This window comes from Lepisosteus platostomus, chromosome 9, assembly GCF_059453375.1.
Source record: "Lepisosteus platostomus isolate fLepPlt1 chromosome 9, fLepPlt1.hap1, whole genome shotgun sequence".
NCBI lineage: Eukaryota > Metazoa > Chordata > Actinopteri > Semionotiformes > Lepisosteidae > Lepisosteus > Lepisosteus platostomus.
In genome coordinates, this window is record NC_142619.1 from 46,042,906 (window position 1) to 46,069,260 (window position 26,355).

At 37.6% G+C, this 26,355-nt stretch overlaps 2 long non-coding RNA genes across 2 annotated transcripts in view; one reads left to right on the forward strand and one right to left on the reverse strand.

Annotated features, from left to right (window-relative positions):
* LOC148655088 (uncharacterized) overlaps window positions 1-26,355 on the reverse strand; it is a 36,579-nt gene that overhangs the window by 3,202 nt on the left and 7,022 nt on the right. The gene's annotated exons all lie outside the window — the stretch shown is intronic.
* LOC148655089 (uncharacterized) lies at window positions 71-8,060 on the forward strand. The gene is made up of 2 exons (XR_015941184.1): window positions 71-3,762; window positions 3,998-8,060. It is a non-coding gene; the product is annotated as an uncharacterized LOC148655089 (long non-coding RNA).

Genomic DNA, 26,355 nt, shown 5'->3' on the forward strand with positions numbered 1-26,355 from the left:
GGCTGGCTAGCTTGTTCCATATTCCCACACCCCTTTGAATAACAAAGAGCCACATGTTCCCAGTTTGACTCCTCCAGTAACCCGAAAGTCATTGTTGCAGGATATTTAAAGACTGACAATCTCATAAGAACACAGCGGAGGTAACAGGTAATTTATTTTTGTATTTGCCTATTCTGTATATCCTAATATTCCGCTTTCCTTTTTATTGCTTCCACACACTGGAGGAGGAAGAGGATGTGTCAACATAAACACCTGTCTTGTTCAGCTGTAGCTTTTTCAAGCTCAGTGCTTCCCTTCTGATGTTTATGTTTCTGCTACCTGCATGTTACACTCTGCACTTGTCTACATGAAGTATCAGCTGTCAGGTGTTTGCACAGGTCTTGACTTTTTATCTAAACTGTTCTCATATTCTTTCACAGTGTTCTCTAATTCTTGATTTTGGTATGGCATCCAAATAGCTCTGCAAACATGACTGATATATTAGTCATACTGTATAAGTGCAGTGTTCTTAGGAAATCCAGTTATATCTAAGAGAACATCAGTCACATACATTTCAAAGTGTATGTACTGTAGGTGTGTGCTTATCACACTGAGTGCATCAACAGCAGTCTGAATAAGAACCATTTTTCGTCTATAACTGCCAGTATAGTGTTTCTTCCCATTTATGACAGACTGCCTCCCAGTCAGGGATAATATCCTACTTATTAATTTTTGTATCCCAGTTAAAAGCGAGTGGAAAGGAAGTGAATTGGTAGCAAGTCCTTGGTAGCAAACCTCTCCAAATGAAACCAGAGTGAATTAGTTCTGCTTCTTGCAGTGGGAGGAAAGTGGGAGCATGGAGAAAAATGAAATTAACGAGAAGAAATAATATAGAGATTCTACTATATAATGTGACTTGTAAAATAAATTTTAAAGGTCAAATAAGTAAAAACCCGAGGAGTGAATCTGAATGTAGGGGGAAAGGCAAGTGGTTTTGCTAATGGATGGCAAAGGCATAAATGACCGATTTTGTCCAGTTATTTTCCATATCCACAAAGCCTACAAAAATGTGCAAATCAGAAATGTGGGGAACTGAGACAGAAATGATATGATGCTGACATATAGTCAGTATTTTAAATGAAAGTTTTAATAGTAAAAGTGCTTCTACATCCCTGCCTTCTGCCTCCATCAAGTGCAAACTAAGGGGTAATGCAGACCTGCTCTTAGCGTGTGCTGTCTTGTAATTGTATGCCACAACTCCTATTGATAAATGAGTAGCCAAAACTGATGCGTTGTATAACAGCACGGGGATTGGTGATTAAGAGGTTAATTGATGACAAGCGTGGTCAAGATTGTGGAAAAGAAGCTATTTGTCAATCAAAAACATGTCATGTTGAATTCAGAGCTTCCAGAAGTTTTATGTATGAGTTTAATGGTGACAGTGCCACTGCTGAGCATTCTAATGGATCTTTTTATTTTTTAAGAAGAAGCAAAATGAGATTCCATGTCTTTGGAACAGAGTTCTTTCTTCAGGTTGCATGTGCAGCCTGAGCACATTTAAACCCATTTTGGAACAAACGCACACAAATGCACAAGATTTGCTCTTCAAACACCCAACACCACTTAAAAACTAGGCACACGCATTCTTATTCAAAGGAAACCCAATTTCACCTGTGCGAGGATGTGGTTTGCTAACCTTTCATCCATTCTCTAATAGTTAATTAATTCCCCTCAGTGTGACTATTAGCACCTAGTAGGGGTCTTCAGTGTCTCTGGTAGCAGGTCAGCTGGAACTGCAATCCTTATCACCCCGGATCTACCAGGGCATAAAAGCAGCTCAGATAAAGAATTTAATATAAACTGGCTTCATCACTCTGTTCCCCTCCCCTCTGACAACTGGTGGAGTTTCCAGAAAAGCACTATACAAGTGTAAGGAATTTATTATAATCATTTATTATTTCTTGTTTTTATACTGACAACTGGGGCATAAGTGGAATTCATTATTAGTTCAACATTTTTTTCTCCAGGTGCCCTGACACCTGCATGTTTAAGCCAGTCAAGTTCTGCATCCTATAAAATAAACACAATAAAATCCCTTGGTGTCATCCATTTCTCTCTTTAAGGATTTGCTGTTTTGTGTGAACATTCCTGTAAGTTGTCAGCTGTCAGACACAGTCTGAGGTCTGGAACACAGTGTTTCTAGACCAGAACTGCAATGGAAGTATGTTTTCCCCTACATTGCACCATAAGCCCTGAAGAGACACCTAATTGTATCAGAACAGGCTTCTTCTTCTTCTACAGGAGAAGGCATGATGACGATAGAGGCCTTTGTTTCCGTTAACTATTTGTATTATGCTTTACAATATATGACCATCCTTGTTATTAAAGGGGCTTTCAACCTAAGGCATTTAAAAAGCCAGGGGTACATTTCACAGTGTAACTGAATCCTCAGTTATTCTCTTTTGTGGTTTTAGTCTGGTTTGATACAGTATGTTGCACTCCAGCTAAACACCCTGCATTCAGAGGCATAAAAGTGTCAGCTCCCTCTTCCAGCTGTTTACTCAAGAATGCTGTCGATTTGCCTAGAGAAATGCTTTCATGTGCTATTCTTGCAAGTTTTGTTGGCCCAGACATGCAAATATCAAGCTAAGAAGAGCTGATAAAAAGAGAATCATCCACCTAGCAAAAACATCAAACGGAAAAATGCATCTTATCCGAACTTCAAAGTAAGCCTTTCTGGTAACTGGAGATGTTCAGCAGCTTGCCAGTGATGAAGGGTATTGCTTTAGCCTTGTTCCTGCCCTTTTCAAATATCCAAATGCATCTTATTGAGACATTTTTATCATCAAAGACTTCCTATCCATTAAACAACCATTTAGGCTGATCTGTCTAAGGTAAATAAACCCCATCTTTCTGATGCCTTGTGTGAATAAGTAGTAGAGAAATTTTGCTATTAAAAAGTGTCTATTTAATTTTCACATCAACATAAAAGACTGACACTTCAATGTTTTAAAAACCATGTCCATTCTGCTCTGTCAAATGTAATGTTTTTTCATAATATTTTGAAAGACCTGAAGAATTAAGAGCAAACATATCATTTTCTTTTGCCTATTTTGTTTAAAAGCAGTGGTAAATTTAATTTTCTTAACATTCTGAGGCCAAATTCACTTATTTTAAGACAAGGATGTAACTGCAAGTTTTTTTAAAATTAGAAATTGAGGCAGCTGTTAATAACCAAGGGAAATGTTATTAAATAAACCAGAAATATTCACACAGAAATGCTATGCTAAAAACATGTTCCTACAACTGACTTCAAAACATGCAAAGATGCAAATTTTTCTGCATGGCTGAATAATGTTTAATAACTGCCTGCCATCATGCAGTATTAATGCACTATTTTGAAGTCTTTTTTCCTGTGAATGATAATAGCCATGTGATTGGTTCTCAGTTTTAGAAAGTGTAAAACATTTGAAGAGGCTTCATTTGGAAGTTAAATGTTAAAAGTTATTGTTAAGTATTAATAGTATTAGAATTAGTAGTATACTGTTAATAGTAATTAACAGTATACTACTGTTAATTACTATTAACAGTATACTACTAATAAATAGTAACTTAATTGATACTATTAATTCAAGTTATTTATACTGTTAATTACTATTAACAGTATAAATAACTTGAATTAATAGTATCAATTAAGTTACTATTTATTTTGTGACCGATGGGAAAGCATTATTCCATTCAATTCTTTACACCATTGCATGTGAAACTGACATGGCTTGTACTGTTATACAGTGGTGAATGTGTGTCTTTTTCCCCATGCATCATAATGGTGTATGAAGTGAAGTGTAGATGTAAATCTTTAACTAAGGTGCTTTACAGGTTCTCTTAAAAAAACAGTGCAAGCCTACATATTTTTTTCAATGTTTTCACGAATAAAAAGCACAAAGTATTTTACCCTGTCTGAGACTGTTTTCATCTTCTAATGGCTGTTGACACTAGGTTTGGGTAAAATGGTCAGAAACAGATTACCAAGAATTTTCTTTTTTCTGCTAATTTTAATGATGAGGAGGAACTTTACCGTTTTTTTGGTTGAGTTCACGCAACGTGCCCATTATTTTGCTGCTGAATATTTATACTCGGTTACAGCTGTTCAAGAAAGCATAGGAAAAACAAGCTCTAGATTATTTATACAAGAGTTAACAAGGTGGATTGAATGCGTAGGATGTGATACTGTTATCAATTATACAGTCATGACAATGCACTGAAGAAAAAGGCAAGCCACAAGATATCATGGCAGTGGTCTTCAAGAAAAGCCATGAACATTATGCTCTTGTTGTCTTGCTGAAGAATATTTACAGTAGTCTTGTTTTATTGTAAATGAGGTGTGGGCAGAGAACATTTTCTCATTGGCATTGGGTCATTGACAAGACAAATCCAGACCGACCTTGGTTTTCCAAAACTGCCAGTCAACCCCGTTAGGTTTTCTCTTCAGCTTATTTTTAGTCTTTTAGCATTTGTTGTTTTTTCTTTCCTGTGGTAATGGGCACATCCATGTTTTTGTTTGGCTTGCCATGACTTGGAAAAGTTTATTTCCTGTTATTCTTTTAGTTGCTCTTGCTGTGTTGCCAGTAATAAGGGGGTCTACCTCCAATTTATCTCCAAGTGGTGACCAGTTGTTTATGTGGTTGTGTGCTTTTGCTTAAGCTGCGTGTCTCTTCCTTGTTTTATTGGTCTTCCTGAAATAATCCATATTAAAGTCTCTGTGTGCTCACCAAGCTTCTTATGAAGCAGCTGACTTCAGTCTGGTTAGTATTTCTTAATACATGCATCAAAGCATGAAACTGATTCTAACATTAACTGACATGTTTTATTTACATTGTTATGCGTTAATCAGTGTCTGAAACTAGCTAAAAACTATTAGCAATGCATGTTACAGTATTTGTATCATGGAAATGTTGCCATTGCTTATTTTTACAACATGTCTTCCAATGATGAACTACAGGAACATTATCAATAGAGAATTAGCTTACTAAGGGTGCTGGTGAAGAAGTCATCTCTTCAAGATAATCAAGCTTGCTTTTCCTTTTTTATGTAAAGTTATATTTGAAAAGAAATAACACACCAATCTCACCACTGTACTCATGAAACACCTGACTGTAGTACCCCTGGAAAGTGAGGAGACATAAATCAATCACTCTTTTCTGTTAGATAGTATTTCATATAATTAACTTTCAGTTCAAATTGATTTTCTGTATATAAATGAAAAAACAAGTTTTAGTTAAAATGGTCAATTATGTTACTATTTTGTGGCAAATGGGGAAAGCATTATTCCATTCAATTATTTACACCATTGCACATGAAACTCACATCTCGTGTATTGTGGCAAATGTGTGTCTTTTCTGCATTATCATGGTGTGTGAAGTGAGTTGCCATGGAGATTTTATAATGACTTAAAGTCTTTATTTTTTACTCATCAACAACATGGAAAAAATGGATGACGTGTGAATAGCTTGAATATCACGTGCAGAACTATCATGATCTTGACATAGTGCTTTCCAGTCATTATGAAATAGTTGTTGAATAATGTTTTCATATGGTCATTGTCTCTCAAATGATGCCAATTATTGTATTTTTCACAAGAGACTCTGGCTATGGCAAATCTCATTTGTAATCCCCAAATGTATTTAAAATGAGATAGAAGAAGAAATTTTATTTCCTTATTTCTAGTGTAAAAGTGAATCTCTATTTCAATGAATTATAAAATGACAATTTGAAAATTAATCTGTACTTGGAATAGGTGCAATTGTTAATTCAATGTGCTGTTGGTAAAGGAATTTTTTGTAAACTTAAATGAGGTATCACTGACCAATACATATGTACTGTACAGTATATACATACTGTACATATGGAAATACATATGCAGTTGTTGAGACTGCAGCATATTTTAGGAAGTTTTACCATTGTTATACTGTATGAACCGTATATGCTACCTTATTTTACTAGCAACTGTAACTGACAACCATACCATTTTTTCCTGCCAGGTCATGCTATATGCATTTGTATTGGGCTTTGTGATCTCAGGTAACATTTCCTCTTTTTCAATCCCTGATTGAATCCCTGAAGAATGTTATTTCTTATTTTGAGTAAACAAACTGTTTCTATTATGCATCAACAGTTATTTGACAGACAAAGTGGTAATGTATCCGTATATGAATCCACAGAGGAGAATTAGATTTATTATTATAATACTAGAATTAGAAGTCAGTAGATTATACAGATAGATTTTATTTGGGTTTCAGGTTTGGTCAAAAATGAGGCCAAATTCAGTCCTGAAGTTTTAACAGATTTCCATGGGAAAGTGTCTTGGTTTTAGCTGTACTTGAGCACAGTTACTGTACTAGTCTCCCTCTGCTACAGCTATAATAAAGGTAATGAGAGAAAGTGTCCGCTTACAGGGCTTGGACCATGCAAACAGACATCTTAGGAATTTTTTCAAGATTACCTATTGAACATTTCCAGGAACAGCAATGCCAAGACTGTAAAATGCTTTCTTGGAAGGCTTCTCACTGTGAAAAGGCACACGGCCAAAACTGAGACATGCAGAAAATCTGGCCTGGAGTTCCCCAGCTGAATGTCCAGACTCAAACAAAGTGTGCTTTCTTTCTGTTACTTTGTGTTCTGAGGTGGTCAGAGGAGAGAGGGTGGCTTTAAAGCAACAACTTGAGTTTGGAAGTTCCACAATTCATATGCTATTTACTGTATGTGCTGAGTGGTTCTGATTTCAAAATGATTGATAGTAGCAGATGAAGTATGCCTAAGGATGAGACCTGGCAAACTCATTGTGTTTTTAAAAAAAAGACTTGTCAGAAGATAATTCTTAGCTATCCATCTCTGAAGCTTTAACTTAAACACTTTCCTGAGGCTTTTTTTTAATAATAAGACACTGGTAGTGCTTTTGCGTCTACTTTGATTGCTTTGAAAACGTTATCACTTTGTTAAACATTTATTGTATACCTCCTCCTGTTTCCTGTTTGTAAGACTTTGCAAGCTTTGTTTTAAAAAAAAGATACATATGGTACCTTGAAAAAGGTTTTCAGAGCCTTCCCCAGTTTTTACATTTTGATGCTTGTATACTGATTGTTGGGGTGTGAATGTACACATGCAATTTATTTTACAAAGCCAACCTTCAGTTACATTGTATCAAAGGTGTGAAAATCTTTTAAAGTATCAGTAAGTATCCTTTAATTGGCATTACAAAATTGTTAAATATGTAGAAATAAAAAAAATGAAAAATGAGTAATTTACTCTAGATATAGGATTTTCCTTTGTTTTTTTAAAAGTAATAGCTCGGGCCTCTGGATTTCACTAACTGTTTGAAGAAAAACTATTTCAGCCTTATGATGGAATGCAGTATGCTGTGTGGCATATGTGTAAAGAGATACAATTAGTAGGCTTTAAATGTGGTACATTCAGTCATTCTGGTGTACAGCAATTATGTGTATGTAGCTTGCAGGTTCTATTTATACCTTATTTACTGTGGAAAAATAGTATAGCCTAAAGGTCAACTGTGACCCACAATGTAATACCATATGTAGTAGATGTACTGTTAATGTTTAGGGGAGCACGGTTTCATTAAAACTGCAGAAAGGTCTAAGGTAGCTCCACAAAAAGCAAAGAATTATCCGAGAAGCCTTGCTGGAATACAGTAAGTGGTTGAACCGCATCAACCACAGAGATCCCCTACAGCGGAGCAAAGACTTCATCTAGAGCCTGCTGAGCCAGTGTGAAGGTCATTTACACGTGACAGGGTGCTGGATGTGCTGGACTGACTGACCACAGGGCTGCTGAGTGAATCACTCTGGCTCCTCGAAGCACAGCCAATACGCCACAGTGTCTTTTTTTGTGGTAACAAAATGGTTTGTTTTTCTTGTTTTTCAAAACAGAGCTGTAAACACTTTTATACTTAAAATGATATACTGTACAGTGTATATATATAGTAACTGTAGTGGGTAAATACACCCAAGATACTAAAATAAATTTTTAAATGAAAAGGGTAAATAAAGCACTTTTATTTTTGAGTATTTCACTGTGTGGTCTATGTCGTCTCTTTGTAACAGTGAGGATTTGAGGGCATAGAATAGAAATAGAAGAGAATAGACATTTTGAAAATTCAAACTGGTCAGAAGTGTGGTCTCTGGCAAGTGTTAGTTGACAGAGACCTCTTTAAACCAGTTGGTTTTACTCTAGAAATAATGACTAAAAACTCTCAATAACAATTCAAGACCAATCGATGTTGTATCACATCCACTGAGCCTGTAAGTCTCAGTCCATTGGCTTGGGTTATCACTTAAAACCAAGGGACAATCCCATATCTAGATGAATGATACAGATTTTTCTTAATTAAGGTGGAAGTCCCCAGTTCTGGTAATGGAAGTGTCAGCAGGTTTTCAATGTCTCTTTAAAACACCAGCACCTGAAAAGCTGGAAGAATTTGTTAAGTAGGCTCAGTTAAGTCAATACAAACCTGATTAAGGTAATTAAGGCCCAGTCTGACTGAAAATGTGTAGACACACTGGTCCTCCAGAACTCTTGATTTTAATGGACAAAAGTATACTCATAACATTGCAAAACATGAAAAATCACCAACTCTGGAGGCACGTGGGAGCTGTCTATTACATGTCTATTACAAAACTACTGTATTGCCCAGTAATTACCAAATTACAATTTCTATCCATCAGGGTAAATACATGAATACAGGAAGCATGTCTTCCAATTCCCACAAGCAAGGGAACATGTTTTTCAGAACGGATGGTTATGTTTATAAGGTTTTATACTTGAGTGACACTAGTTTTGGCACTCAAGTATTTTCACCCCAACACTTCTAATAACTATGGTTGTCTTGCGCCAATTGCACTGCTAACTAGTCACCCCATTGTCAGTTACAGTAAGTGTGCCGACTGGAGCCATACTGTACAAGTACTGTACATCCTTTTTACATGATCCAGCCTTGGAAGGCAGAAACATAACAACAGAGCAGTAGAGGAGGAACAGCTGAGGTCTAAATCATGTGGAGTACTGTGGACATGGGCCACACCTTTCAGGGGTGAATATTGTTTGAGCATGTTATGCAAATTCTTTTCCCAAAGAACAGTTTCCAAAAAATGAATGCAAAAACCACAGCATTTTTATGATCCACTGTAGTCCGTGTATTCTGTTTTTTTGTATTTAGAATGTCATATTTTCTATGCACATTCTTTTTGTTAAAGTGGCATGGATTTCTTGGCTGATGTTCAGACACTGTGTGGAGTGTGAATCCTTTTAATATTTAACATTACAAAAACAGATGTTAGAAATTAGTTATATTCATGACCAATTTTAGCCTACAGTTTAGCCCTTTATGGTAAATCTTTAGACTATGGTACTCAACCATGTAATTAATCTATAAACCAATTGATCTCATGGTTTTCCTCTGTAACTACCATTGGAATAAGTAATTACACAGACATTGCAAATATTTTTACTATAATTACATGTTAATGGTTTACTGCTCCATAATAGAGCCCTTGGATTGACCATCATGTAGGAACAAATTCATTATCAGGATGTTAGACATTAAGTATAAGTTTTGCATTTACAGTATGTCTAATCATCCAGGTTCTGTGAAGCTGTTTCCTGGAAATGTAGAAAGACCAACTGTGGAGGCAAGTGGGTGCTATGCTGTTAAATAATTTAATGTCCATTACAAAACTACTACCCAATAATTACCGAATTACAGTTTCTCTCCATCAGGGGAAATACATGAAGAGCAGCTATGTATGTACAGTATGTATAATCTGTCTTGTAAAATGTTCTGTCTCTGTAAATGTAAATATTGTTTACAACTTGGATACCAACAATAAGTAATCTTAAACTTTCTTCCACTTTAAATTCATTTAATTGTCTTTTCATTTCTGACTTGCTTTAATTAAATGGAAAAGGAGCACTTTATATAATAGCAAAGCATCATTGATCTTATGATAGTACTAAAGTTACCTTGATAATTAAAGATGGAATACATTGTCATCTTCAGACATATATCCTAGTACTTGTTAGAAGTGACATGTTTTAATTGTCACAAAACCAGAATGTACCCTTATACAATTACTGTGTTTATATATGCTACAGAATTTACAGTTTGGTTATGGGTAATGTATGAAACTAAGCAGTAGATTCTTCACCAAACCCAAATTCTAAACAAAAACTACAATGGAAATCTAACCTAACACCATCTTTAATCCCAACCTCATCCTTAGTTTCACCCAAACTATAACCTTAGACTCAATGTTACTTTTTACCCAACATCAACAATCAAGACTGAAACCCTAAATCTAATGCAGACTCTAACCTTAACCCTAAACTCTACCATAATACTAATATTCATCCTAACCTAAACTAAATCCCACCCACAGCAAATTACTGAGAATAGAGTTAGTGAATATTGGGTAGGGGTCTGGCTTCAGACTAAAGGTTCAAATCCCAAATGGGAAAACTGCTGCTGCACAATTGAGAGAGGTACAGTACTTGACCCAAACTGCTCCACCAAGTTCACTTGTATAAATGATGTATTGTATTACAATGCTTGTCTCTTTTTCACTCAGGAATGTAAAGGAGTAGATTTGAAAAGTCTCTCATCATCTTCCCTCAGCTGTACAGTGCCTTGCAAAATTATGCAGGCCTTTTCTGTGGTGTCCCATCCATTTTCTTACCATGTCTTCCAATTCAGGGTCACGGGGGAGCTGGAGCCTATCCCAGCAAGCAACAGGTGCAAGGCAGGGTTCACCCTGCACAGGACACCAGTCCATTACAGGGTGAACTTCTACCGCTGCACCATCGAGAGCATCCTCATCAACGGGATCACCATGTGGTACAGCAACACCTCTTCTCGAGAAAGAAAGGCACTACAGAGAATGGTCAATATGGCCCAGAAGATAATCGGCTGTGGTCTCACCGAGATTAAACAGCTCTATGAGGACCGCTGCCGTGGTAGAATTCTGGCCATCACAGAGGACAGTCACCACCCCGGGCATGAGCTCTTCACCCCACTGCCCTCAGGTAAGAGATACAAGAGCATACGGATACTTACCACCAGATTCCTCAATAGCTTCTATCCACAAGCAGTGCGATTGGCAAACACATTTAGCCATGCCCCTCAGACCACACCTATACCATGGCCAGCAGCCATATCACCCTGCAACTCACAACTGGCAGCCCACTGAAGCTAAGCAGGTGTGAACCTGGTCAGTACCTGGATGGGAGACCTCCTGGGAAAAACTAAGGTTGCTGCTGGAAGCGGTGTTAGTGGGGCCAGCAGGGGACGCTCACCCTGTGGTTTATGTGGGTCCTAATGCCCCAGTATAGTGACAGGGACACTATACTGTAAACAGACGCCATCCTTCAGATGAGATGTAAAACCGAGGTCCTGACTCTCTGTGGTCATTAAAAATCCCAGGGTGTTTCTCGAAAAGAGTAGGGGTGTAACCCTGGCATCCTGGCCAAATTTCCCATTGGCCCTTACCAATCATGGCCTCATAATAATTCCCCTCTATGAATTGGCTTCATTACTCTGCTCTCCTCCCCACTGATAGCTGATGTGTGGTGAGCGTTCTGGCGCACTATGGCTGCCGTCACATCATCCAGGTGGATGCTGCACATTGGTAGTGGTGGAGGGGAGTCCCCATTACCTGTAAAGCGCTTTGAGTGGAGTGTCCAGAAAAGCACTATATAAGTGTAAGCAATTATTATGATTATTATACCATCTACCTCATTATGATTTCTTATTGATTTATTGCACATCTCCAGTCATTGTTTACACGTCTGCATTGTTTACATTCAAACTGTTTACTGTTTACTTGTTTACTTGTACATTGTCTACTGTTTGTATATTGTCTTGATGCACTGTCTGCACTTTGTGTTTTTACACTTGTTTTAACAATCGAGAGACTTTCTATAAGTAAGATTTCCATTGAACCAGTACATGTACCGGTTACATATGGCAATAAAGTTCAAGTTCAAGTTCATCTTCTAGACAATGTGGGAATGCAATTAAAAGGCAAACAAACTGCTAGGATGTATACTTTAAAGATGTTGTTAAAATTGTATAACAGACTAGTAAGTCCTTATTTGGAATTTTGTGTACAATTTTGGTTACCCTGTTATAGAAAAGACGTTGCAACTCTGGAATCTTTCCAGAGCAAAGCAAGTAGATATATTCTAGGGCTTAAGAAATATTCCACACTGACCAGATGATGGAATTGAACATTTTGTCTTGAACAGAGATAACGAGGGGACAAGCATTCAGAGTCCTCAAAGGATTTCACAAAGTCAACCCAGTGGATTTCTTCAGAATGAACCGTGAAACACAAACCAGAGCGTACAAGTGGAAACTGTATGGACGTGCAGTTAAAATTGAGAACAGAAGGCACATCTTTAACCAAAGGGTTGTGGGAGTATGGTATAAGCTACCCAGTGATATTGTTGAAGCCAATATCCTGGTTTCTTTCAAGAAGTGGCTGGGTGAAATGCTTGGATGAATTAACTACTAACTACCAAATGGGCTAGGCTAGGTGTGCCAAATGGCCTTCTCTCATTTATATCCTTTCTTATGTTCTTACTGTATGTTCCTTGGCAGCAATTACAGCTGTTGAGTCTTCACCACTTCTGTACACTAGCTGGTGCAATTCTTGCCCATTCTTCTTGGCAGATTTACTCAAGCTCTCTCAAGTTGCTTAGGATTCACTTATGGACAGCTTTAGTACCCAAACTATTCCACTACCTTACTCCAATTATGTTCCCACCAGTCTTGAGAAGCTCCCTGCTGATGAGAAGCAGAACTGTAATATAATGCTCGGCAGTCAGGACAGTGTTGACTGAGTGATGTTGACTGTTGTCTGAGGTGGATTTACATCATGATGTAATGCTTTGCATTTACACCAAAAAGTTCCAGTTTTGTCTTGTCTGACCACAAATGATTTTTAGCCAACCTCTGGGATAGGGAGACTTTGGTAGCAGACCAAGTCGGCGTTTGTGTGACCACAAAACCTTTTGCCACATTTGCAGTATTACTTAAATGTATTTTTTAGAAACTCCATGTGGGATTTGACATGGGTTTATTCAATTCAGTATACTTTATTCATCCCCAAGGCATAATTTAAGAATTTAAATTCACCCTTTTACCCAATTTACCCCCTCTGCCATACAGGCCAGCCATGTGGAGTGACTTGGGTATTGTTGAACCATTTTCTCCCATATCAGCTACTGAAATCTGTAACAGAGTCACTATTGACCTCATGGTGATATCTCTTACTAGTTTCCTCCTTGCATGGCTGCTGAGTTATAGGACAGCTTGATTTAGACAGTGTCTGGGTGGTATGATACACATTCTACCTCTTAATGATTTACTTCACCATGCTCAAACAGATATTCAGATTATTCCCAAGGTGTTTTGAAATCTTTTTGGTCTTCATGGTTGAATTTTTATTTGAAATTCATTACCTCACTGAGGGACCTTACAGAGACAGGTGTATTTATTCTGAAATAATGAGAACCACTTTTATTGCACACAGAAGCTACTGAGCTCATTCTGTAGCTTATGAAAGTAATTTTACACAGATCGTATAGTTAAGATGACACCTCAGGGTATACTTTCTCAGGCAATTTAAGAAACCAGCAACTTCTTTTTCAATTTTATATGGCCACAATTAAATGTATTTTGACAGCTCCCTTTACAGTTTGGTATGGGATTTTGGACAGCTATAAAAAAGGAAAATTGTAAAGGATTGTGTCCAAAGTCTCAAAAATAATAGTGTGTTCAATTTTATCCCTTTACACAAACCATACCTCCAATCTTGCTTACAAGATTATTGTAGACCTCTCTCATCCAGGTCATAATGTTTTTCAGCTCCCCTTTTTGGAAAACTGCTTTACAGCAATCCTTTCAAGAGCTGCCTGCTTTAACCATAGCTTCCTTCCATCTGGCATATGAACTTTAAACTCTCCCCCTTCAGTTCTTTAGCCTCCCGTGAGCATCTGTTTCACAATTCTGAATGTTAAATGTAAGGTTAATAACTTTAATGGCCATATACAATTTCTTGTATTAGGAATTTGTCTTTTCGCATACCCCAACTTGCTCTCCATGAGACACACAGACAGGGAGAGAAGTTTGGGGTCAGAGTGCGGGGTCAGCCCTTTATACAGCGCTCCTGGAGCAGCTGGGGTTAAGGGCCTTGCTCAGGGGCCCAACGAAGTTGGATTCCTCTGCTGGCCGCGGGATACGAACTGGCAACCTTCCAGCCACAGGCATAGATCCTTAGGCAAAGAGCCACCCACCATTGTTTATGTATGCATGTGATTGTGTTTTGCTTATCTTGTCATCTCTTTTTGTTGATGTCTTTTAATATTGTATGTGTTGTGTGTCATCGGTGTTTTCCTGCTGTGCAAAAACAAATTCCACCAACTATTGTTGGCAATAAAGACTTCAATTAAATTCTGTGCACATGAAAGTATTTAGGTTTGCCTCATCAAATGGTTTGAACACTTAAGCAATCATGAATTTTCAATTTTTTCTTAATTATGTTTACTTCTTTTTGCTTTTTTTGTACTATAAATGTATGATGTAGTAATATTGATTGCAGCTTCAAAGTATCATGACTGTTGGTTTTAAAGCCACAAAAGGTGAAACTGCAAAGGATCTGAATATTATGGCAAAGCACTGCATATACAGTACAGTTACATATACTGTACTATGATCCTCATTAGAATACGTGGACTATAAATGGATGGAGGGATATAATCTATTGTATATGTAACTGCAAGTTCCTTTATACTGTATATAAATATCAATCAAATAAAAGAAAACCAACGGTAACCCTGTAATATGCAACATGTTTGCATTTAATACTAGAGATCTTTAACTGTACCAAATAACAATCTGCATCTCAAACACAAAATTGATGTGATAGTGATGTAGTCATAGTTCATTTCATGCAGTATTTTTCAAGAGTCAGCGCTGTATAGTTTTTCTTTAAATCAGATTTAATGGTGTTTTACATTTACTACAAGAAACTGACTGCTGCACCAGAGCCAAATGAACCCCATATTCATACTGTATTTTAACCAGAAATTACATGTGCTGGGGTATGAGTATTTATTTAAATGATTCAGTTTCCCTGTGGTTTGATGAAAGATGATGAAGTAAATTTGATATGGAAGCCCTGGAGTTCCTGGATACAGTAATGCTCTCCTTCTACTGAATTTGCTTAGTCCACAGAATACCACACCACTGAAGGCTGCCTGTGAATTGCAGGAAGCCTTATTCTTAGAGCCACACTGTGAAACAGATTAATCTCTACTGTGAACTTACTTTGGAGTTTGCATCAATAAATAAACATGAGGTACAGTTTCGCGAAGAGTAGTCACTTAGAGAATCAGCTTGTAAGTCAATACTTAAAAATACAGTACATCTTGAAGTATGTTCACCCTCAATAAACAAATAGTTAACCATGATTAATTGCATCTCAGTTTGTTTTTTTAGGTCCAGTGTCAATTGCTACGCATTTTCCTATTTTTCAGCTCAGTTCTTTAACGATAGCAATACTCAGTTGTTCCAATTGGAAGCAACGTGTCTCGCCGTTATAATCTAGACTTTTCACTAAGGTACTGTACGCATGATGTTGAAGACTGTCCCCACTAATGCTTGTGTTTGGAAAACACCATTATCCTCATTTAAAAAAATAATATGCTCCAGATTCCATTCCTCAGTTTTTTATTGAGTGTGACTAAATCGCTTGGCAATAAGTCCAGGGGTGGTCATAGAAAACTTAAGAAAACGTACAAATATGCAAGAGACCAAAATAGAGTGCAAAACCAGTGTCCGTTTACTTTGCTCTGGTGCAAGTAAAAATATTTACAAAAGAAAATGGCAAAACTGACGACATAAAATAACCAAACTGTTGTTGTCCAGGGAATTCCTCACCAACAGTTTTTAAGTATAACTGGCCTAAATAAGCCCAGCTGTGTTACCACACACAGAATAAGTTACACTAATTCAAAGACTAACTGCTACCTCATGAGTATCATATTAAATAACCTAAAATCTGCCCTTGACTTCTCTTAGTAAGGTGGTAAGACTCCATTACATCAGAGGTGATTCAGGGTCTGTAACCCAACACAAAATGGCAGAACAGATGTAAGACAAGGACAGCACTATGGATTCCCACAAACACAGCATCAATGGCTACTACCACAAATGTGAATAACAATACTTGTTAATAAGAACAAAAACAAATGCAAAATAAACTGCAAATACAAATGAAAAATTCCCTGCTTTACATGTGTTGATAAATAATGGTGAATTCAGACAATGATGAAGAAAAGATAAGTGAATAATGATTACGAAAGACCTTGTAAAGGACCATTCAACAGCTCTTTATCAAACTCAGGAGCGAATTCTGTAATTGACGTGAAATATGGTATATATACAGTACAGTATCTATACATATGTTGATTGCCATACTTGTTTAGTCAGTTTTCTTTGCACTTGCCTCCTACCAGATACATTGGACCCATACCCTAACTCACTCTCTAAAACATGATTGACTAATTGCTCTTCAATTGTTATGCTCCTGTCTGATTAGAAAACCCAAATATCCAACAGTCCTTCAGATAGTTATCATCTGAGAAGATACACTTGACAGTGGTGACGGCCACGGTTTCTGATGCTCCCTATAAAAATGTTTTCCCTTCAGCAGGTGCGTGAGGTACAGTAACTGGAAAACCAACCACCAGGGCTCTGTGGCTGAGTGAGAGATGAATGAGCCACACAGAGCCAGCCTTCGTGAATAAGCCTGAAAAGCTGATGGCTAGCAGATTAAGAAGAAGACTAGACAAGAAGTGACAGCCTGAGCCACTAGAGAAGCAGCCAGAAACACTGGAAGTGGAATTTGATGAGAGGAAAGACTTATTATTTTGTGAAAAAATGCACTGATTCCCTTTGTAAAGGTGTGAGTTAATTAAGGGGATTTTGATCTGTCCAGCTGGAAAGGTTTTCTTGTCTTGCCTGTTTCATTGTAGCGGTGTTGTCATTTTTGGACCAGGTTGTTGATTCTGAATGAGAGGATAACTTTCTGTACTTGTGTTTTCTTGTAGAATGGCTGTGGTGTTGAGTCATTTGGTTGCGGGGTAGCTGCCACTCTGGATAGCTGATATCTGGATCAATCTGCCACACAGTTCTGAATCTGGATCACTGATCAGCATAAATTCTGGGACCTGCTTGAATTGGAGTGTCCAAAAATCAGGATGGTTTCATCACTGTGAGAGTCTCCAGTCTATATTCTTCTAGATTGTATTGATATAGCGAGTTTGAAGGATTTGCCTGGGTTGCATGTGCCCATAAAGTGTAGGTTAGGACTGTGAATTAAGGTCAAGTTTATGGTTGGGGTCTAGGTTAAGAACAGGATTAGTGCTTAAAACTTTTTCCTGAATCTGATAGGGATGTTGTCATTGAAAATGGTTTTACTGATGTTGTTCACATGGTCCATGGTTTGGATTCACCCAGTAAAAAACTTTACCAGGCCCTGGGAAAGTCATACTGATGTTGAGAAGAAATTTCCACAAGCTCATGTCCTAATGATTTTTTGGAAAGATGTATTTTCTCTTTCAGGTGGGTTGTTTTATTTTCTTAGTTATCAGCTGTTTCTAGTATGTACATTACATTTCTAGTACCCGAGAATCAATTACAGTTATCTCCTTCTTTTAGCCAACATTAGGTGCAATGAGAGAGTAGAGCAAGAGGAAGGTTAAAATTCAAAGTTTGCTGTAGTACATAAAAACTTTTTACCTTCATTCAGAATGAAATGGAGATGAAATCTCCAGAAGGCTGCTATAATAAACCGGTCAACACCAACATCATAAATGCCAAAAAGTCACACTGAATATATAAGAGACAATTTATCCAGGCTCTAATTGCTCACCTCCCACCAGGAAGCAGGATGAGCCTTCCAGTTTAGAGTTCAACACCATTAGCAGTCTCTGATGTGAGACAGATTTGGTGGTGTTACTCAGCTGTGCAAAGGATTGTTTAAGATGAAGGGTGGAGAAGCAGCAGTCTTTGGCTTGGCAAACAGCCACTATTGTGTACATACTTGTAGGAACGGGGTATTGTATGTGCAAATGGTCTTCCAATGTGTGTTTTCAGCTCTGCTTTGCTGTGCAAATTTATTTAACAAAGCATGTTAACATATAGTTTCAGGGAATGCTGTGTGAGTCTGTGTTTACCTATGTGACTGAAAGGTGTCATGATAAACAAGGCGATGGCTGCAGATGAAAAAACCTAGAAATTCCAAAATGTCGATGATCTGAACGTCTTTAATATAACAGTTGCCTTTACTGTGTCTTGAGATCACAGCTCAAGTATTCCACTCACAAAATGTGTTTGATATTTAAAGGAAGCCTCCAGCATTCATTCTAAAATATTCCACATACTGTAACATCATGACGTTTTGAATTAGTGTTTAAGTGTTTTATTTCTCTCGTGATGTCTTTATTTAGCAGCAAATCTCAACAAATGCCAGAAACGCTTAAAAACAAGGACACAGAATAAAATAACAATTGCTCATTAATCTCGCTCCAAGAAAAATGTTAAGGCATCTAATGCAATTAAAACAAATTGGCTTGTGCTGAAAAACCCTGTGTTCTGTTCTGTTTTAACGAGGAACCCATTGTTTATTTTGTAGCAGACTGTGGTTTCCATACAGATCTGTTTGTCAGTGAAATTTCATTATATTCACTATTATCAAACGATTTTATATTTTGGACATTTTAGAAAAATACCTTTAAAAAATACCATCCTCACATCTGACCTTTTTAAAATTGTATTTATTCTTTACTCCTGGATATACAAATCTGTGAAAATCAGCAATATTGTTATTTATTCAAGCTAATCTTGACTAAAGTAATAGTAAATTGGTTGAGCTGCTTTACTTATAACACCAGTTGGTAGGCATTTATTCCAGTTATCATTAATGTGTGTACCATGTGCAAGAAACTGAATGAGAGGGAGATTCTTAGACTATACAAGAATATAAAAGGCATGAGAAAGGTTCCAAACAAGAGTATTTGATCAACTTGGTGTTGCCTCTTCTAGAAGACTGCTCCAAAACCTATCATGAGATTCAAGTAGGGATCCGTGTCCGTGTGTGTTGGCTGCAAAGGAACAAGTAAATGTTAAACGTTAATTCCAAGTACGTATACTGTATACATGGTTTTTTTCCCTACTTATAAGTGCGGAACTAACCATTACTTGGTCCTCATCTGTCTTATCATACCATTTCTCTTAACGGGCCGCTCACTGCTAGATCACAACAATATCAGAAATATCAACGGTGATTGCTCCATTATCTAATTAGTATACTGTAGATATCCTGTGCACTTTGTGTTCTGGAGCTGTTGTAATGCGAAAAATAAGTCAGATGCAGTCTCTTCAAGTGGCTTTACTCTCAGGAAACCATGCATTTACTTCCCCCATTCCTAAAACAACCCTTTACCCTCCATACACAAGGAGCGTTTGAGCTTTTTTTGATTCATGATGTGCTTTTTATACACCTCGCATACTGAGTGAAAGAAATATTTGGTCCAGCAAAGGGATGTAAAGTGTGACTAATTCAAAACTGTCTAACAAGATATTTTTATGTTGATAAAAGACTGTTAAAAATTAATATACAGTATATAATATGTTATGTGTACTTAGTAGCTATATGTAAAGGATTTTAGTAAAGAACAGATTGGTAAACTCCTTAATCATATGTTTAACCTGTTTAACCTTCACTTTTGTGCCACTTCATTTTCAGTTGTGTCCAGTGATATTAGTTTGTGTCGATTCTCAGGCTTATTAAATTTCCATAAGTCTTTTGTACTACTGTGTTACTCTTTATCACATACTGTACCATTCATTCTGGAGAACATACTGAACTTGCTAATCAGTTCTTTCTAAATAACTCTAAAGAAGAAATAAATCAGTCTCGCATCAGACGTAACATTTAAAAGCAAAATTGATTTATGTAAATGGATCCAATGTAATTTGAAAACCGTTTTAGCAGAAGAGTGCATTTAAGTACGCAGCTTTCTGGGAGACCTTCTGGGAAATAAGCAGAGTTCTCTGAACACTGCTCTGTTTCACAGCATGAAATTAAAAATGAAGCGGAATATTCAACTCCCACTGTAGCAAATCTTTGGATACTTAGTATTGTTCAGTTTTGTAATCTTCATATACAGTAATATGCAGAAAAAAAAACATCTAAATACCTTATTACAAAAAGCACACAAACACAAATGAACTGCCAGCAATGTCTTCTAAAACACATATTATAACCCAATGGGGTGAACACCACGATACGTGAATGAGTGCACCAGAAAATTAAATATGCACAAGGTATGCTGAGCAAGCCCACTGTGCTTTTTTTTCTGGGAATTGTGACATTTCCTGGGAGGCTGGAATATGAAGTTAGGTAGTACCATTTATACTGCAAGGTCTGTTAAGGACTTTGTCTGAAAAGTGGAAAAAATAACGGTCCTTCCTTATGGCTAAATTAAATAATTGACCATTTTCTGTCCATTCGTGGGATATAGAATTTTGGCAGAATAAAAATGTGCTGGCTTAATAATAATTAAAAGCCATCTGTTGTGAATATGTTTAAAAGTTGATCTGGTCTTAAACTTCTGATTACTTTTATCAATAGAAAACCTAATTAATTTTAGATTGCAAGGACCTAAACAGCAAACTCTAAAGCAATGCTTCGGTGCTCAGACAGCAGTAGATCTTTGTAGGCCCCTCTAAATGCCAAAAAATAACTCATCTGATCCTTCACTAATCAGAGTGCCCTTTATAGTGCTGAGGGTCATGGGGCATCAGTCTGTCTCAGGGCCAAGGATAAAAGGTATCATGTAGAATAGCTATGCAAACATATCCAATATACTGTATCTCTGGGCAGAAGGAGGAAGCCCACACCAACACAGCGAGAACGCTCAGACTGAGCAAGAAAGATGCAAAGCACAGTATCAAACCCTGGATCTGTGAAGCAGCAGCAATAACCACCTCACCGCCATGCTTCCCCTAACTTGATTCATTGAAGTAAATAATTAGCACTGTAGCACTTATGCATGTTGCTCATGTTGCTCTTGTTTCTAGCAAAGTGTAGACCAATGAAAGAAACCCCAGCTCTTTTTCTAAATGCATTATACCCGGGTTGTAATTGTTGTTTGTCCTGACATGAGCAGCAGACATCCAGGAAATGGCAGTCTTTCCAAACTTTACACATTCAGTGACCTTAGTGAGAAATCGAAGAGCAGGACTAAATCAGCAATTTGTCTCAGGAATTCTACCTGCACCGTGTTAATCCATCAGCACTGCACGAGGATCTACAGAGAAATCCAAAAAGATTTAAACTGCAATGGAAGGGGGGAGAGAATCCAAAGAAAACCTGCCAGAGAGATACACAGGGAGTACAGCCAAAAAAAGAGAACTGAAAGGGAAAAACAGTCAAAGGACCAAGTAATTCAGGCCTTATACCTAAATTCTAGGAATATTCTGAACAAGATACAAGAAACAGATGCTACCATATTTTGGTAATGCAATGTAATCTCACTCACTGAATCATGGGCAACCAAGAGTGATCATGATGAATACAGCGTTGATATATAGCAGTCTGAAATGAAACAGGAATGAAAGAAACATGGAGGTGGAACAATATACTATACATGAAAACAAACATTCAGGATATAGAGGTTAAGAATTGAGAGTCCTAGTATCTACAAAACAAAACAATCCAGCGACAGTTAGAAATATTTTACAGATCACAGAAATCATTGTATGTAAAAGAAGTAGTTGTTAATATGGGAGATTTTAACGTTCCTCTCACAGATGAGGAAGTTATGCCAGGATCTTAGCAGATGAAACTGAAAAGGTTGACATTGATAACAATGACCATTTTACTCAGTCTGTCTGAATGACCACAAGAAGGAAAGCCTAATCTAGTTTTCCTTACTCCATCTTGATTGTTTGGAAACGCAAAAGCAGAACTGCGATGATAGTACATACAGTACACTATTCTTACACGGGTAAGAGTCCAAAGCAAACATTTACTGTATACAGGAGGTCTACAAAGCAATGAGACAGAGCTTTAAGAGAAGTAGAAAGGGACAGGATAGCTGTGGAATCCATAGCAAACGGACAGCAACAGTTTAAAGAAATTCTCCTTGAAGACTGCCAGTTTTATTCTAAATGTGTGAGCAAATAAAAGTCTAGGTAGTTGTGGCCCAAACAACTTAATAAATTCATCCATACATTTTCTAACTACTTTATCCAATTCAGAAGAGTCAGAGTCTATCCTGGCAGGCAGTAAGGTGAAAGGGAGGTACACCATGGACTGGATGCCAGTCCATCACAGAAAACATACAGACACACACACTCCAAAACCAGCATCAATTTTCCCAGAAGCTAATTATTTACCAGAATGGCTTTGGACTGGCAGGAAACTGGAGCACCCGGAGGAAACCTACATGAACATGGGGAGAACATACAAACTGCATGCAGCAATTCAGGGCCAGAATTGAACCCAGGGCTGGGAGGCAGCAACACTAAACACTGGGCCACTGTTCAGTAAATCTATTAAGAAAAAAGTCTGGAGAAAGAAAACACATGATAAAAGGATTATCATAATATAATATTATGAAAAAGAACAGGACACAGTTTAAATAAATAATATAATGAACTATAAGTAGAGGTACAAAAACATATTAGAAAAGCCGAGGATAAAGATAAAATAGTTTTTTTCACTGTTATAATAGCAAAAGAACAGTAATGGAGATGATAAAGTGTCTAGGACATAATCGGAAACCTTTCAACCTAACATAAAACAGAACATTTTAATATTATTTCCACTCACCAAGAACTCAACAACATGTACTATTTTGAAAATGTAAACAGAACACTGTGCACAATTGTGGTTACCATGATGATTAACTCATCAAAATCATTTAACTTTCTGTCCTTCTTATCACTTTAGTATTTAACATTTTCAGTAACCTGCATATGTAAGAATAAGGTCCTCAGACCAGTAGCAATTTATCAAAAAAGAATTAGTGCTCTGGAATTAGCCCAGATAAGAGTGAACAGGCAAATTTGAAGACCCAAAGGAATTACCTACTGTATACTCACAGGCTAAAAGAGCTGCATCTATTTATTTTTGAACAAAGAGGAGTATGAGGTAATTTGGTTAAAATATTCATAATCAAGTTATTATTAACCCAGTGGACTTCTTCAGAGTCAATAGCTGAAACCTGAACTGGAAGAAGTGGAAAGTAGTGCACTTAACATCCAAGAACAGTATGCACGTCCATACTTAAAGGGTTATTGAGTGTAGAACAAACTATCCAGTAATGTTGTCAACACGGGTATTATCACTTCTTTCTGGGAAATGTTTGAATTAGAATCTTGGATAGATTTGCTAATAAAAAAACAAACAATCTTTATGGAACAAATGGCCTCCTCTCATTTGAAACCGTTTTTTACATTGCGTTTCTACCTTACTGGCAGTCTATGGTCAATACAAACACAACAGCACAGTCACGAGAGAGGTTGTTAACTCACAACAGAGGGGTTTACCTGCTACAGTATCTCCCTGATACACCAGGTCGTTCCAAACAAGGTGTACTGAACTAAAGACACAAATAATTACAGACATATACAGTACAAGGAATACAGAGGCACAATAGATAGCATTGGTAGAGAAGACCAATCCAGAATAAGTAATCATACTGAGAAACAGGTAATTATTTTGTCTGTGAAATGCTTTGGTCTGTGGAAAACTTTTTTCTGTATTGTTTCTGAATTCGTGACAAGTGTGCAATAAACACAACAGTGCATGACACTTTTTGTAATTCAGTTAGTGCAAGATCTCGTGATGCTTGTTACATTGTGTACAGACCAACACCACTAAAATAATATTCACCAATTCACCTGCAGGACACCCTGACTGACAATTGCATGGAATGGTACATTTTGGAACGTCACCTTAATGGTTGGCCAGCGCCATTTCTCATCTGGTAGGCCTTGTTAGGAAACAGGTAGTGTTAACACTCATTCTGGTCCCCCATATGTTACCACAGCAAGACTGGACTCTTCTTGAACACCTTCACAATAATTTACTGTATCTTCTGAGCTTTGTAGGTGGCTGTCAAGTGTGGAGGAATAGTGTGGTTATCATATTAAAATATTCAGGACCAGATTTGAATTTGTATCATCTTCTTCTTCATCCTAGCGTTAATCCCGCATCAGCAGGGTCCGCTTGTCGGGACGCCTGTCTCCATTTGGTGGTTTGAACCAAATCTTTGAGCTGACATTGCCATTAAATGCGACTGAGAATACTCCAACCGGCGCGTCGCTCCGCCTGCCATCAGAGACCTTCACCGTTAGTTCCAACGAATCGTTGTATCCAGCCGGCACCGCGAGGAGGTGGTGATAGGAGTTTGCCGGCTTGAATTTGTATCATCGATAAACGTTTAAATGTTAAAAAAAAATATTATTCGTTGTGTATGCAATTTGTAGCAAGCTGCAATGGGCATGCAAAATGGATTTCAGTAATTTGAGAACTGGCAAACATTGAGGCCATTTCACCATCTCACTCCTCGGTGCTTCAGCTTCCTTTCAATTCTCTTGGATTGACAGGAAATAGAATCTAGTTTTACACAATTAGAGTAGGGTTTACGTAACAATTCTGCAAAATACATTTATGGAATTTGCATTGTTAGGATCTTTTAGTACAGATGGTAGTTAAGGGGGAATCGATTATTACAAATACTTCAGCCAATATGTGCTTAAAAGTACATTATTTTTCATTAACTACAAATAATCTTTATTCTTGAAGGGCAATGGTACAAAAATGTACAGCAATGATGTGAATTCACAGCTGTGAAAAGTTAATGCACCAAAAGATTAGGCAGAAATACTTAAAATCAGCGGCTCAAAGATTGAAATGGACCTATTGTAGATATAAATCTGGTTTTGGACACCTGTACCGTATTTTTAAAGGATATAGGGTATTTTAAAGGGGTTTATCCGCTGTGCATCTAAATGTGAAATACTGAAAAATTGTGCAACGCCCATCCATCTGATCTGTCGAAGGCTTTTAAGTAGCAGTGTTTAACAAGACTCATTACAAAGAACTCTGTAATGGTTAGCGCAGCAATTTTCAATCAACAGCGTGTTAGACTAGATTCGTTTTGGTTGTCGTGGTACTTAATGGCTTTGCCCTCTAACGTAGGTCAACATCTCCGTTCCAAGAAATGAATAAACAAAGCGGGATACCTGAAAGTAGGACGACGCAGCTTTCCTGAGAAACGCAGATCTCAGGTCTTCATTTACACTAGGGAGGAAGCGCTCTCCTCAGATTCGTTTAAGCTCTCGGTTAATTACCTTCTATTAAATCTCACGCCTGTGTTTTCCTTGTGCTGCCTCTTTGCACTCTCCTAAGTGTAAAGAAATGAGAGTGGATATTCCACGTGAGCATTTTCTTCTCCTAAATTCGCTAATGGGATTCCCTGGAGAGAGACCAAGGCGCTTCCATCCTGATAGTGCGATGGCGCGCTTTGCTGGCGGTGGTCGGTATTGCACGTCTTCTTTGCTGCCGACTTAAAGCAAGCAGATAACGCTAACTCGCATACTGTACAGTATATCCTTTTTCTCCTTCTAGTCCTTTTAAGGGTAAAAAGGTTGCCATGTGAGTGTGTTCCTAGTGGCAGGCGTTCACTGGGAAAAAACAAACCTCCTATATTTTGTAATACTTGCTGGTATGCAAATTAACTTTTTCCTCCCTTCTAAATGTACCATTGATGCTTTGGACTGGCAAGGCCTGCAGGTATGCATATCTGTATTGTGATGTGCTCCAGCACTGTTGTCCTGATGTCCCTCAGACCCACACCAGGAGGCAGACTAGCCCTTCTTTAGCTCACCTTTCATCACACTACACCTTACCTTAGACCACATGTACTGTACAACAGTACCCTTGCCTCAGCTATTACTCTCCATTTGGCCTTTCCTATCTTGTCTTTGCCTCTAATTAAATATGTGTCTGCATACAATGTGGTGGATTTACATAATAAATGTTTCACAGTTACTCTTAGAAATCATTTCACTGGTATAAAACAGGTGGTGGACAAAAAAATGGAAATGACTGACACAGAGTATATTGAAAGCAAGGATTTCCACACAGGTGTGGCTAATGTGTTAATTAAGCAAATAACATCCAAGCATGTCTGACAAGTTCTTCTTTCTTCTCTCTCTGACCTTCA